The sequence below is a fragment of the Meles meles genome, chromosome 21 (assembly GCF_922984935.1).
Source record: "Meles meles chromosome 21, mMelMel3.1 paternal haplotype, whole genome shotgun sequence".
NCBI classification, from domain to species: Eukaryota; Metazoa; Chordata; class Mammalia; order Carnivora; family Mustelidae; genus Meles; species Meles meles.
The window spans coordinates 31128667-31144284 of record NC_060086.1 but is presented as its reverse complement, the minus strand read 5'-3'; positions in this window follow the sequence as shown (position 1 = coordinate 31144284).

Sequence of the window (15618 nt, the reverse complement as noted above, 5' to 3'; positions counted from 1 at the left end):
GAGAAATGGCCGATTCGTAGTCTAGGGCAGGTGAGCCTGGGTCCTCTCATCGTTCCATGAGCAAGGAAGCATCAGAAATGATGCAGCTGTGTCAAGGGAGACCCTGATCCACCTTGACGGGACTTGCAGTGTCCAAATTTGGAACGATTTTAGCATGAGAAACAACAGAAGTTGATTGTTATACATTGAATGACTAAAATTTCCTGAGTCCACGGGGACTCTTGAGATGGAGGGAGAGAGGGAAAGAAGGAGGAAGGGATGGAGAGAGAGAAAGAGAAAAAGCTTCTTTAGAAGAATACCGGCAGAGACAGATGGAGTAACAGAATTTCAGAAAAAAAATAGCATTTTTTAATTTGCCACATAAGAATCATTTCAGGTGAGAATTAGCAAAGGTTGTTCTTGCCTCCAGAAGAAAGGTTACTGCAGACAAAAGTTTTGTCCAGTGCCCACAAGTCACCTGTGCCTGCTTTTCTAAAGTAAAGGGGGTAAGGTGTGCCTTCACAATGTTGTGGTGACCGCCACCTTGATGTCACACCTCCTGACGTGGTGCGCTCTGAAGCACAGAGCATTGTCGATCAAGGATCCTTGCCAAAAAGGTAAAACTGGAATCTAATTTGAATTCACTAGAATCTAATTTAACCTGAATCTAATTTGAATTCACTAGAATCTAATTTAACCTGAATCTAACGTAGACTCAAATTCCAGTTTACAGAAAGAACAGGGGACAGGGCCACAAATCAAATAAAAACATGGGAAAGCCATGAGACAAATCCAGAAGGTAGGACGTTCTCTGAGACAAGTCATCCGGAATCTAAAAACAAAAACAAGCAAACAAACAAAAACCACCACCATCATAAAAATCAGCACGTGTTTGAGGATGGTAGCGGTGTTGGTCTTGGTTGAAAGATATAACAGACAAGCAGCAGATACCGTGCATGGATCTTGGGTAGATCATGGTTTAAATCAGCTTTAAAATGCATTTCGGTGACAGCTGAGGGGATTTGGGAATTGGGATAGGAGGTGTTCTGGAATCTTTGTTCATTTTCTTAGGTGTGAGAATGATGATGTGGTTGTACAGGGGACTGCCCTGCTCTTAGGAGACTGGCCTGGGTGGTGAAGAGTCATGATGTGTGTAACTGAAATGGTTCAGGAAAAGAAGACACACCCCCACATGCAAACAGATAATAGACAGATAGGTCGGTAGGTAGCTGGGTAGCTGATAGACCAGTCGTCAGGAAATACCAGCTATTGAATCTGGGTGATCTTAGGGCATGACTCTTCGAGAACTTTACTGAATATTTGAAAGTTTTCCTAATAACAAGTGGGGGGAAATGAAGCCGATCTGAGCTCCTGGTGGCCTTGCCCTGAAGTCAGCCAGAAGGCTGCTCCTGGCTTCTGTCCCCTCCAGTCACCATGGGTCCCACCTTGTGGCCATCAGGCTGTGAGTCAGGAACACATGGGAGCACGGTGTTCCCCAGATGAGGTACTGTGCTCCTGCCGTGGAGTGTGGTACAATCCCTTCCAGGAGCGATGACAAGTCCCGGCTCTGTCTGCTTCAGTGGGGGGCCCAGAACGTTCCCCATTCTGTGGAAGTGCTCTGGCTTGCTGTGTGGCCCCAAGCGCCCCAATTTTGGCTCCACATATAGAGAGTGGCTGCGATCACCCTTGCTCCCACCCCACTCCATATTTCCCATCCACACAGCAGGTTAGAAAGGGGTTCTGAATCGCCTGGATCCTGCGGCATCCTTTTCTGAATTGTCCTCCCTTTTTCTGAAGCACAGGGACCTGCCGTGACGTTCATTTGCAAATAACGTGCTGTACACCTGCCTGATCTCAGAGCCGACACAGTGCCCTTCGGCAGGTGAGAGGCTCACATGCCGCAGGGCTCCTGGCATTGGAAGTTACAGCCTTGTGTCTGCAGGATGGCTCTCATGAATCTTTCTAGAAGAACACTTTCTCTGAGATTAGGCTGTGTGCCACCAAGCGTATGCTGTCCCCTCAGCCGCGCTTCAGGAGCACGCTGAGCCTGGTCTGCAAGCCTCCAAGGTCTGGAATTTGGAAACGTGCTGCTGGCTCTGTGGAGCTTGATGGTCACAGGCCAAGAGAGACTGAGTTGAACCTGTCACCGGGAGCAACCAGGGGATGACACAGACATTTCATCTGAAGACAGGTGCTTCCGCATTTCCTCTGGCTCCCTCCAGGGCTCTGAGCTTCCTCCTGGCTTGCTCTGGGCATGCCCAACCTTGCCTTCTGTTCAGCAGCCTGGAAGTCCTGCGTGAGATCTAACCGCAGTCCACCACGCTGTAGCTTAAATCTGTTCCTCTGTTTTTTGTTCTTTCTCTGACTCTGGGTTTTGGAAGAATTAAATATTATTCCCTTAAATCTTCCTTTAGGGTAACTAATTCATCCTGATTTGCCTGGGACTTTTCTGGAATGATCACTAAGAGTCACATATACAAGGAAACTCCTCAGTCTAGGGAAAGCAGGACATCTGGTCACTCTTCCCTCCTTCCATCTCTCCCTCCCCCCACCCCATGAGGAAGTTTCCACCTGTTCTCATTCTTCCCTGTACCAGCACCCCGCAGGAGGCGATTGTCAGGGCCAGCGACAGTAGCAAGTACGCATCTATTGAGACAGGTAGGCTGCCCTACCCCCGTCAATCCTCACCAACCCGGCAGGGGGTTTCCGTCCCCTCCACTTACAGATGAGAAAACCCAGGCAGACTCAGGCTGTAGAACTTGCCTGAGGTCACACTGCTGGAGAGTGGGGGAGCTGGGCTTCTGATCCGCAGGAGAGGTCTTGACCCCGATTCCCTGTCACCCACCCGACTTCAGTCACAAGGCCCCGTGGCCTGTGATTTCCAAGCAGGGACACAGTCGGCAGGACCCAAGGGCCAGACATCAGGGACCTGCTGTGAGAGGTGATGGGGAGCCTGCCCCACGCACTGGACAGAAAGTCCTGAGGAAAACCCTGTCATTCTATCCAGAGCCCTTGGGTCCTGGCGCCGCTGTGTGGCCCCAAGCGCCCCATCCCCTCTCCCTACTCTTCCGTGTGACGCCTCCACCGCCCTGAGTCACACTCCCTCAGGTGCCGCACTCTCCTTTGCTCACGGCCGAACAGCATGGCGTTCAACAGGCCTCCTGCCCAGCCCGGCCACGGCCTCCCACACGCACCACACGCACCACACGCCCTCACTGGCTCTGAACACTAGGCTGAACCGTCCCAGTGACACCTACACCCTCAGCTCAGTCTCCTACTCTCTCTCTGCCTCAGCTTCCTCCTCTGTAAAATGGGGATGATGCTGAGGATAAGAGTGGCCTAGGTCTGTGATGCTCCAGGGGGAAATAAACAAAAATAAGGTAATAATAATAGCGGACGTTGATCTGGCACTCACTCCGGACTTGGCACTCGCTCTCCTCTGCACATTGGGTTTACGAACACATGTAGTTCTTGCCAGAGCTCTAAGGACTAACTCTTATCTCTCCTACTCTGCAGAAAGGGAAATGGAGGCACAGGGAATAAAGGACTAGCCCCAGATCTCCTAGCTGCTGAGGGGTGGCTCATGGATCCCAAGCCACAAGCTCTGGCTTAAGAGTCAGGGTTCTTCATTGTCACTCTCGATACGTACTAGTGCTTTGTAGAGAACGCAGGTGGTATGGTAAAAAGAGTTGGTTAGAACGTGGGTTATCACGGAAGACCTCCTAGAGGTGGTGTCCCTGACCTAAGACTTGAATCCTGGTGATCTGGCAGGCAGGGGAGGATCTAGATGGGCAGATCTCAAGTCCTGATTTAGAATCACCTAAGGGTAGTTTGAAGCAGTACAAAGGTGAGCCCTACTCCCGAACAGTTCAGTCAGAACTACTGTGGGTAAGCCTCTGCCTCTGCCTTGTTTTAAAGCCTACCAGGAGAGTCCATGCAGTCAGGACTGAGAACTGCTGATCTGGGCGGGGAATAGCATTGCAGGGAGCAGGAACACACCTTTCCCCGGGACACATGTGGCCCCTGGCCTCCTTCTCCCCATGGCCCTGTCCTGATGCATGAAGGCAGGGCGGCCGAGAGACATTAAACCCCCAGTGAGGGCAGGGTTGAGAGCCGCTTTTGCCTCCTGAGTTGACGGGAGGCCCGGAGGGAGCTGAATCAATGCGGCTGCCGGTCAGGCCCCCAATGACAAATGACATTCTGAACCGGTATCTCCCCAGATACTTCTAAGCTGACCCTTGGAGATAGCTAATAAAAGACCAACCTGTCTTCCAAGATTAACGACTTGGGAGAAAGACACAGGGAGGGGGAGTGGGTGAGCAGGGGCTCTGGAAACCTTTGCTGCCCCCAGAGCTCTCCTTGTTGATGGTGAGGAGCCGAAACAAAGAAGCCGAGGGACAGAAAACAGGGCTGGCTCCATGTGTGTTTGCAACCCGCCCTTCTGCTGGAAACCCATCTTGGCTGCTTTCCCTGCTCCGGGTGCCCCTACCCCATGCCCACCGGACTGCCCCCTGGGGCTCCAGCGCCCTCTTTCCACCTGTGTCCACTCTCCCCTGAGCCGTGGTCTCTGGGCATCCCCTAAGCCTCTCCGCCCAGACCCTTCTCAGCTCTCCTCTCTGGTTCGCTCTATTCCCACAGTCGAGTTTCTCTGGTTTGCTGCTGCTTCTCTCAGCCTGACTTTCCAGCTCGTCTTCAGTGAGTGTGTGCGTGTTGCTGTGTTCTGCTCTGTCTCTCCCTCTGCCTCTGTCTTTCCGTAAGCCTGTTCCTTTCGTCTCTGCCTCTGTTCTGTTCTCTGCTCTGGGCCATCTGTCTGTCTTTACGTTTTCCTTTGTTTCTCTGCTAGCTTGATGTCCCTGCCTGTCTGTTTCTGTCTCACCCTTGTCTCTCTGTGCCCCTCCCGTCTCTTCCCATGTTTGTGTTCGCCCCTCCCTGTCCATCTCTGTCTCCGCAGCTTCTCATCCTTGCCCTTCCTGGGGCACTCAGTCTCTAGGAGAAGGACCTCTTCCCACTGTGGGCATAATCAGCGGTGGGTGAGTTACGGGTGGAGAGAGGTAGCCCTCCCCACTCCCACTCTCCCACTGGTGCCCAGGACCCCCTTGCTGCCAGTGCATGGGATGGACTCCTCCTCACCTCCCACTGCCTGCTGCAGTGACTTCCCACAGGACAACACCCATCAGACCCCTCAGTGCTCAGCCTCGCTTTGCCCAATGAGTGTCCGCGAGAGCCCGTGGATGCAACTGAGGAATCCCAAGCCCATTGTGGGCCATGCTTATTACTTATCAATTATAGCTGCAGTGTGTTAAGTGCGTACGGCCTGCTATATAGTCTGTATGTGTAATCACCTCCATTTTTCACGTGCGGAGACTGGGGGTCAGAGAGGTTAAGACACCTGTGCAAGGTGCCACAGCTAGTGAAAGCTAGAGGTGGAAATAAAGCCAATTCTGGGTGGGCCCGGATCTTCCCACTGAATCTTGGAGCACTGTGCTGTCCCATGAGGTAACCCCTAACCACGGGTGCCTGTTTAAATTAATTAAAATGAGGTCAGATTTAAAGTCGAGTTTCTCCACAGCATTTGCCGCATTTCCGGTGGCCCGTGGCCCACTGTGGCTAGTGGCTGCCATATTGGACAACACAGATATGACGCGTTTTCATCCACGCAGAGAGTTCCACCGGCTAGGGCCATGTTAGATAAACACAGAGAAGTTTCCTGCCTTGTTTTTGTGGGAGAACAAAAGGAAACTGGATACTGAAGTAACCCCGGGTGCCAGTGCTGGCCACCTGAGGGGTTGTGTGGAAGAACGTGGACTGGAACAGTAATCCTCTCTCCAGACACCTGCGGGCAGCATCACGTGTACCACGCAAACCTGCCTTTACAGCCCTCTTTATGCTGGGATCACCACTGAGGAGCACTAGGCTTTCATTGCAGGGGGAAGGGTGGACGTATATATTCTCTTAGAAGGCGGAAAAAGCACAATCTTATGCCAGAAATTGAATTTTCTTATTTCAGCTGGTGTCCAGGGCTTTGAACCCTTCCAAAACACGAGCAGCTTATCTTGTTCTGCTCGATCAGAAACATTTCATAATGCCGGCTCCTTCCGCAAGGTCACCTTGAAATCTCTTCGCTGCTCAAAGCATCCTGAATCTTCCTTTCCCTAATAGACACGTTCTTGAAATCTGAGTAAAATAGACTTGCCCAGCCCTCTCCAAGAAAATTGGATCCTGCCTTTCTATCACCAGTCACTAAGACGAGGGAAATATTTACAGTTTCTTTCAGCTCACCCATCTGGGCCGTTGGGATACCCCGGCATCCTCGGGCCCCACCGGCTTACCCTGGAAGTCTTGGCATCCTGCAGATCACTCCCCAAGCAGCCCTGGCCCGCTGGGCTATCTCAGGTTTCTCAAGAATGCACTCCTTCCTACCGCTTTCCTGTACTGCTGTGCCACTCTGCTGGGCATGGTCATTCCTGCCATAGACTTCTCCCCTGCTGATTCTGCCCCCAGGTTGGGCACCAGAGGGTCCCTCTAGCTCTCATGGCTGTATTCCTGCCCTGGAGGAAGCTTCCCTCCAGCCCTCCCCACCAGTTCCCCAGATATGTCCCCACATGTCTGTGAGGTCCGGGGGAAGGCTCAGCTCGGGCAGACGTACCGCCTGCTCTCAGCCACAGACCCTCTCCACGTTTCAGACGTGAGGGGAAGGAGGCCCGGGGCAGCGAGGCTAGCCCCCTCTCTGTTCAGCTAATGAAGGTATTTTGCAGAAAGGATACAACCCACAGCTGCTGGGTTTGGCACCAAAGTCCTCTCTCCCCCAGATGTCAGATTGTCTCGGCATTGTGACTGAAAGCATCCTGAGTCTCGGGAGTGAAGCATGGAAACAGACACTGCTGCCTCCGAAGACTCCCCCCAGCTCTCCTGTCTTCCCTCTGTCCCGGTTGGTGGAATCCTCCCCGCCTCAGCCCTTCCCATGTATACACTTCACCCTGACCATCCGCAATTCACGCCCACTTCACCTTCCTGCCCGGATTCTCCGGCTGCCGTAAGACTCCTCTCTCTGACATCTTGAAACCCGTCTGCTGTCCGGACCCTCACGCCTCTTGCTTGACCATGCCCAGGTACCTCCCGGCACTCAGACTCGGCATCGTGCTTTGGACCCACGATCAGCCTTTGCCTGCAGCTCAGAAAGGACCCTCTGCCCCTGACCTGGGCCCAACAGTGCAGAAAGACCAGACCCACCTTCTCCTGGCTTCCACCCGTGGGGGACGATAGCACAGGGAAGGACACAGGGACCCCATTTCCCAAGTTTACTCTGACAGCACAGTGCTCACAACCCCAAGAAATTTTTCTTTTCTCTCTCTCTCTCTTTCTTTCTATTTTTTTTATAGTAACCTCTAAATCCCTTTCCAGGCTGGAGGGACTCATGACTTCTTATTTAATATCTACTCTCCCACTCTTTCAGCTCATTGGCTCCGGACATAGCATCTCGCATTTGTCTGCATTACGCTGCCTTTTCCTCTGGCTGCCCGAGTCGCCTGCAGTTACCCAGGCCAGTCCCAGCCCAATCTGTTGCTGAGAGCGTGTGCACGTGCGTGTGTGTGCCTTGTGCGTGCTTGCACTCTTCCCAGCAGAGCACGTCCTCTGACCACGGGTGAGGGGTATTGCCCCGAGTCCAGCTCAGTTTGGGGACGTAGAGGGACGGGCCTCATGTCACAATAACTACACTTCTGCCTCAGTTTTCTGATGTGTAAAATGGAAAGAGTTGCTCCCTCGGACTTACCATAAGGACCGAATAAGATGAGTCTGAGAATAGTGTTGGCACGTAATCAGTACTGTAGGAATACTTGCTGTTGTTACCACTGGGTCAGGATTGTTGCTCAAGAAGTTAAGGTAGATGAAGCCCTAAGATTCACAGAATAATAAGGTAATGGCCACCGGGACCAAGCATACCCTTGATTCTAAGTCCTACGTGCTGAGTACTTCATTTTTCCACAAAGAAGCAGCTCCCTATTTCCTGCCCTGATTATAAGAATAATGCTTGTTGTAGGGAAAGATACATAGAGATGATGACTGATAAAATGGGAAAGGACAAGTGCCTAGCACAGTGTCTCTGATTCACAGTGAGAACTTCAGGAAGAGCCATAAGATGACGGCAAGGCTGCAGGAATGATTCAGTGAAAGTCTATATATGCCGCCCAGAACAACCGCTCTTAGTATTCTAATGTGTGCATTTCCAGAAGCTTCTTACTTCACACGTGGTTGTAAACTTTTTAAAATCCTTTTAGGAAAGTGTCATTGTATCGTACATAACGATTTGTGAATCACATTTTATTCCCACTTACCAATTCATCATGGTCATATTTCCAGGCTGGGAACCATAGTAGGAAGAGTGTACAGTGGTTTCTCCCCCGTTGGCCACATCCGAGTAGACCAATGGCAAAGAGGGGTTCTTAAACTTACAGGGTTATCAACTGTCTCATTAAAATGAGAACATGAAATTGAAGTGTTGGAAACCCCTAATAAGCACATATTGGTAACCGTTGTGTGTTATTGGAATCACAGGACTGATAACACACATGCAAACTGTGTATAAAGACCTTTGCATAACTTCATGCAGTCCCACTAAATGGAGGTTCTGTATTGTGATGAATTCCTATTTGATGGATACTTAGGTGATGTCAAATGTGTGATCCATTTGAATTACAGTCATTAATGGAAAAGCATGAAAGAATTTTATTTTTCCAGTAGCTCCTACTAACTCTACTTTTTCAAATTTGCCTTTTCTGCAACCCAGCAGGCTTCCTCGAGATCTCTGACCTAGACCAGACAGACACATTCTGGTATTAAGTCTCGTCGTGGTCATATGTTGTCGTCTTCTCCCGCCCCTTCCATCTTGAGCTGGGACTGGAGAGAACAAGGTGGTTCTTGTCCCCTCCGCCTGCTGGCCTGTCTGTGTCATGACTCTACCCCAGTGCCTTCGGTTCAGCTCACGAAGCGCTGGAGTCATGGACAGCAAGCGGGGAGACAGAGTCACTCCTTTTATAAATGCCTCCTGTGACCTCTCCCTCCTTTGGCTGCATGAAGAGGACTCTTCGGGGAAACGAAGGGGAGAAGGGAGACTCTCCTCACCAGTACTGCCCCTCTCCCAAAGGTGACCTCATCTCCCTCCTTGTCCTTTTATATTTTTGTCGGGGCATGGGTAGAAGGGATCAGAGCCCTTGTGTGGAAACAATGCTTCTAACCTACAGTACGCTGAAGCCCGCTCCCCTTAGTGTGGGAGCACCGGCTGTTAGTACACCTTCCAAGCTCTGTGTAAGGGAGGGCACATTGGTTAGCAGGGCATCAGCCCTGGTGGGAATATTTACATTGTGGAAGCTGGTGTCATCAGACCACCTTCACCCTGACCCGCGGGCCAGTTGCTAGACACTCACCAGCACACCGCTACCTCTGACCTGTCCAGAAGTTGGGGGTCACCATACTTAAAACATGGGATGCTTACTTACTACCTTCATGTTCTCAGCCTTTAGAGGCCAATTATGGAAACTCGAGAAAGATCACACCATCCTAGCAAGCATTTCATATTATAAATGATACTTCAATGAGCAGGGTTTTTTTGTTGTTGTTTTGGTTTTCTGTTTTTTTCTGTTTAACCTGCCCATTTGAGTGATTATTTCCTTTGGCTAAGTTTCTGGAAATGGAAATGCTGAATCCAAAGGTATGTCAAGTTTAAAGTTTCAGCTGCATACGGTTCAGTTGCCCTTCAGAAAATATGTATCAGTGTACATGCCTGTCACCACGACATCTGGAACACCATACCCCTTGCCATAACCAAACACAATTTTAAAATATATTTTTTATCTTTTAGGCAAAGATGCATTTTGTTTTCATTTGTATTTCTTTGACTACTCACATGTCTGAATAGTTTTATAAAGCATTTATTTATTAACAGCATTTCCTGAATATCCTCTTCTTTCACAAATTTCCAACCAGGCAGGTGAGAAGGACACCAGGCAGGCGAGGACGGGGAATGGGAGGACAGCTCTGGGTAATATTCCCTCCCCACCACCCCACTCTTCCCCACCTGCCCTGAGCTCTGCCTGAGCAGAGCACCACGATCCATGAGTCTTAGTGAGACCTTTTTAGAGGCCGAGCTTTAATTAAAATCTTTCTTACATGATACATGATCTATAAAAGCAATTGGGTTAGAATATTGATTTTGCGATGTGGTTACAGAGCGCCCATAGGAAGTCTTACTCCACCATCGGCGGCTTTCCGGTCATGGAATCTGTGAGCTGCTTTGTAAGGATTCTGTACTCGCCGATACTCCTGTGCCTGGACACATACGCGCGCGCGGACACACACACACACACACACACACACACACTCACACACTCACACTCACGCGTCCAGCCTTTTCTCCCCTTCACACTCAATGCTGCTGCCATGTTCAATTTCCTCCAGGTCCTCGAACACGCTGCACTCGCTCTTTCCTTGAGAATCCTGCGCACACTCTCTCTTCTGCCTGGACCATCTCCTTCTACTCATCGTCTGGCTAAATCTCGTGCATCCTTCACGTCTCGGTCTGAGGGTCGTTTCCTTCGGACACCCGCCTTGGCTCCCTGGGCCCCCTTTGGGGTCCCTTGTTGTGCATGTACTGCCCCGGTCGGACACGTATCCTCCCCGTTGAGCCCTTTGCCGTGCTTACATCGGAAGGCTGGCTGGCTGGCTGCTGTGCTCCCTCCTTCCCAGAGCCTAGCAAGAGCAAGTGGCCGGTGTGCAGAAGATACTTATTCGCTGAATGAGTAGCCTGGGGAACTGGATTCTCTGATTGACGAAGTGCATGGAGCTAATCAGCGATAGAAGCGGGACTTGAATATCCAGACTCTGACTCCGGAGCCCACATTCTTTAACTGCTATCCCTGGACTCGTCCCTCACCAACACTTGGTTTTTTTAATGCATTCTTTTGACTGTTTATAAACACATGGGTGCTGCACAGATCTATTATGCACACACACGTGCAGACACACACACACATACCCCCAATCAAAGGAAAGGATACTCATATGACTTTCCAGTTGGGAGCTTCTTCACCCCTCAATCCATTATCTCCCCCACAAACCCAGCTCCCCGAAGAAAGGGATTCTCCACCCTGTTTTCCGTGGTAATAATCTCTTTGCATAACACAGTACCTTGCCTGTAGCAGGCACTCAGATGTATGTGTTAAATGAACAGATGATGCTGTTCCGTCAACAGTCACTGAACATCTGCACTGCACGGGGCTAGGTGCTAATGGGATTGCAGAGATGAAGAAAAACAGCCCTTGACCTCAAGTATCTTGCTGTCTGATTGGGGAAACTGGCAAATAAATCTTTGCCCGTTTGGATATGCAGACAGTCTGATCTTTTCGCGACCCTGCCTCCTGCCTGTGCGCAGACAAAACAAAGGCACACACACACACACACACACTCGTGCACCCTCCGCACACACACCTGCACACCCAGGCCCCCGTCCGAGCTCGAAATAAACAGGTTGAAGCCTTTGCAGCCCAATCCAGTTTGTTTGCTCTGAGTTCAAAGGAGTTTATTAATTTCAGCCCCTTCTTGCGGAACTTGCAAGGCCTCCCGTAGGAGATATCCATAGCAACTGTGGTAACCATCTGAAGGGGGAGATGTTAACCTTTTGGAGCCTGCTGCCCACTTTGGATGCCCCCCTCAGCGTATTTACAGAATATCTCAGAATCTCGGAACTAATGAGGCTCGCTGACCCGGAGAAGCAGCCACACTGGGGAGTGGTGAAGTGTGGGGCCGGGGTGTGCCTCTTTCCCGAGCCCGGGACCGAGGCCCCACGCGGGCTACTGCCCCATGACGTAAGCCTGTGCTAGCTGGTGTCAGAAGCCAGGGGTAGAGAGAAGGGCTAGGATGATGTGGGAATTAGCTTCAGCTTTGCCCCCAAGCTGCAGGCTGAACTTTCTGAAATTGCTAAAAGGTCTCACTTTGGGTCCTGCTGCTTCTAATTTGACCTTTTCAGCAAGAGTGAAAAAATGCTCAGTGCCTCGTCTTTGGATCCAGAATGGATTGTTTCTTCAAGCAGGTCAGCCATTTCCACTCCCTTGCTGGCCTTCGGCGCACCACCGCAATTTTCTGATCTCATCCTGGGGCAAGGGATTGATTTGAGAATGCGTTTCTTTCCCGTTTGGGAGAGAGGGGAGGCTCAAGCGAACAGCACAGCTTGGGGAGATAGTGCCTCATTTCCCACTCTTGGGGAATGCTTGGTAGAGAGGAGAGAGGTTTGGGGGCCACGCAGACCTGGGTTCAATCCCCAAGTCCATTTACATTTTTGCTGTGTATCTCTAAATGAGTTCCTTCCTTTAACCCTCAGTTTCTTCTTGGCCAAATGAACGTACTGACACATCCCTTACACTTCTGTTGAGAAAATCAAAAGAGATCAGGTGTGTATGTGGTTTAGCAGTTGTGGTATATAGTAGTTGATGTCCTTCCCTGTCCAGCTCTGTCTGCTACCTTCCACTCTTGCCAAGTACAGATACAGATCTATATACAGATATAAATGAACCCAGCCCTGGAGGGGCCGTTCATCTAGCGGACCAGACAGATGAGCAAACAGTCTTGAAACAGCAGAGCGAATAGTTAATTTGACATGAGGAAGTCAGGGAAGTCTTCCCAGAAGAGGTGCCACTGACCCAAGTCAGAGTGACCAAGCAGACTAGGAGGGGAATCCATTTCCTGTAGAGTAGTAATTCTCAGCTGGGGGCTTTGGCAATGTCTGGAGACAGTTTGGGTTGTCACAGCTGGTGACAGGTGCTGCTAACCTCTAACTAGCCAGAGATGCTGCTAACAACAGATAATCATTCATCCCCAAATGTTGGTAGTGTCCAGGTTGAGAAACCATGGTGTAGAGTATCGTAATATTCATCTAAGAATTGTAATCACTACGGATTATAGAGAACCTGCTCTGTGCCAGCCATGGCCCCGGGGGCGTTACTGCATTTACTTCTTATAACCAGCGTATGGGATCACTCTCGGTGACTCCATGTCAAAGCTAAGGAATCTGAGACTCAGGGAGCTTAAGAAACTTGCCAGAGGTCTTCCAGAATCAGAAGTCAGGATTAAAATTCAGGTCTGGCTAGCTCCAAACCTCCACTTTTTTTTTTTTTTTTTTCAACCTCTACCACGCTATCTCAGTTGTCTGTTGTGGAAAGATACGAGCTTTGCCTTGACTGCCCATTGGACGTGTGATATATCGAGTAGATTAAACCAGCTAAAGGTCCAGGAAAGAGAGGCCACTTGTGGCCTTTGAAGGTACCACTTGGGCCCTTCCTTTAGGCAAGGAGATAACTCTGGGTCAGCCCAATACCATGGCATTTCCGTGAGTGGGGAATTACTAGAATGGGGGCAGCTAGTCTTCCGGCCCTGTCCCTCAGGTCTCCATGCAACTCCTGCTGCTGCCGCCACCACTAGGAAATCTACTACTACTTCAGCCAACAATGCATGAGCACTCATTCAGTCATGTTTTTTAATCACCTGATGCCGTTCAGTTTTCCAGCAACTCCGTGGAATAGGTATGATTGCGTGATACTAGCATCTAGTGGGTACAGGTACAAAGAAGCTGCTAACCATTCAGCAGTACAAGGCAGCTGCCCGCAACACAGAATTTCTGACCCCAGATGTCAGTTGTTGAGAACCATGGTCAAGAACCTTGGACTGTACCTCAAAAGCCCCTACTTTATCTCTTCAGCATGCAGCAGGATTGTCATTTTCCAGTTCACGTTGAGCAAACGTTTTTTGAAAGTTTCCTCAGGACAGAAAATTCTTTGCATCATTCCTGGAAGCATAGAAGAGCAGCATGAAAGTTAAAAATTCTTTTTTTTTTTTTTTTGGATTCATTTTTGACAGTGGGATGACTTTTGTGGCAAAACTATGAGAAAGGCCAGGAACATGAACGTTGCAAATCCACCTGTTTATGGCTATGTGAGGGCATTTGTTTTTTTTAAGATGATAATTGGGAAGGCTAACAGTGAGCCCTAGTGAAATATTCATGACCCCCATCTAATTTCTAATTCAATTAAAAGGTGCTAATGTAGTTAACTGTGACAACAATTATTTTTGTTAATGAATATATTTAAATGCTTATCAGCAAAGGTGATAAGGAGTGCCCACAAGACCCAGCTACAAACTTGAATTTCAAATTGGTTTCAAAGTTTAAAGGTTGTTTTCAGAAAGCTGTGAACCAAATTCTGAATTTACAAAGTGGATAATTTCAGAATTAGCTATTCAGTTCTACAGGCAGTCTTCCGTTTTCTTGAGAATTCAAGACAGGATTCTTTTAAAGTGCAAGTTCTTCAATTGCATTTGAAATAGGATTTCATTTATAAAAATTCAAATTATAGTGACTTTGCAAGAACCCAAGGACAAGAAATGGGCCAAATTTCAGTGTTTGTTGCTGAGCAGAAGACAGAGTCTCTCTGCCTGGGATATCACAAGATTGCTCTAGGAATGAGAGGTTGTGTTCTGGGGGTCCCTTTCATGAGGAATTGCATAGCATCTTGTCCTAAAAATTTAGCTTGTCCTGTGGGCTAGAGACTTGAACAACAGGCAGATGTACCAGAGCTGGTATACCAGATGTCTAGACATAGTCTCATCCTTATACTGGCATTTAAACCATGTACTTGATATTGCCTAGTTTTAAACACAGTCATCAAAATGTGAAATTGCCTATTTTAAATTTTACAGTGTTTGCGTGACTTTTAAAAGATGGGTTTCTAGCTTTTGGATGAAAAATGTCTCTTTTCATGTTCTTGATTCTGACTTTCACTGGTCTGTGAGCAACAATAGCGACAATGATGGGTGTGATGCCATCTTTGTGACCAACAAATCTGCTTTTGACACTTAATTCCACCACTCAGTAGCTGTGTGACTTGGGGCAAAACATTAAACCTGTCTGAACCAGTAATTTCATCAATGAAGGGAAGGTTATAGTACCTTGCATACCTTGACAAATTTGTTGGAAGGTTTAGAGAGTTGACCCAAGAAGTTAAGCGCCTAACAACTTAAGTGCCTAGCAGTATCCTGACATATAAATGTTCATTAAATGATGGTGGTGGTGGTTAGTGATTAGTACTCATAGCGGTGGTTGTGGTTATTGTTAATCCCAACATAATTTAATCTCAAAATCTCTCAGAATAAGTAACATTTTTTCTATTTTACTGTTAAGGAGACTGAGACTCAGAGAAACTTCACTTATTTGTCACATGTCACATAAGTGGTAAATGGTGGGATTAAGATTTGAACCAGATTGGTTTGATTCCAGAGAGCATGTTTTGTTCACATAAAGTATCCCTTCCACTTACAATACATATTATCTCCCTTCAAACAGAGTGAAATCTCTGCACACCGTACAGATCCTAGTACTTCTCATTACCTTGTGGATCCTTAATAGACATCATTTGAGAATGACCAGTTCTCACCATTGCTTTGAACAAAACTCACTCATTTCCTGGATTTTTACAGTGTTTATTCTCTTCAAGATAATACAGAAAATAGGACAAAAAATTGTAAGGATGCATCGAACATTAGTGCCTTTTTTGCTCTTTGGAGAAAGATCCAGGGTCTCTGTGTGAAGACCTTGCCCTA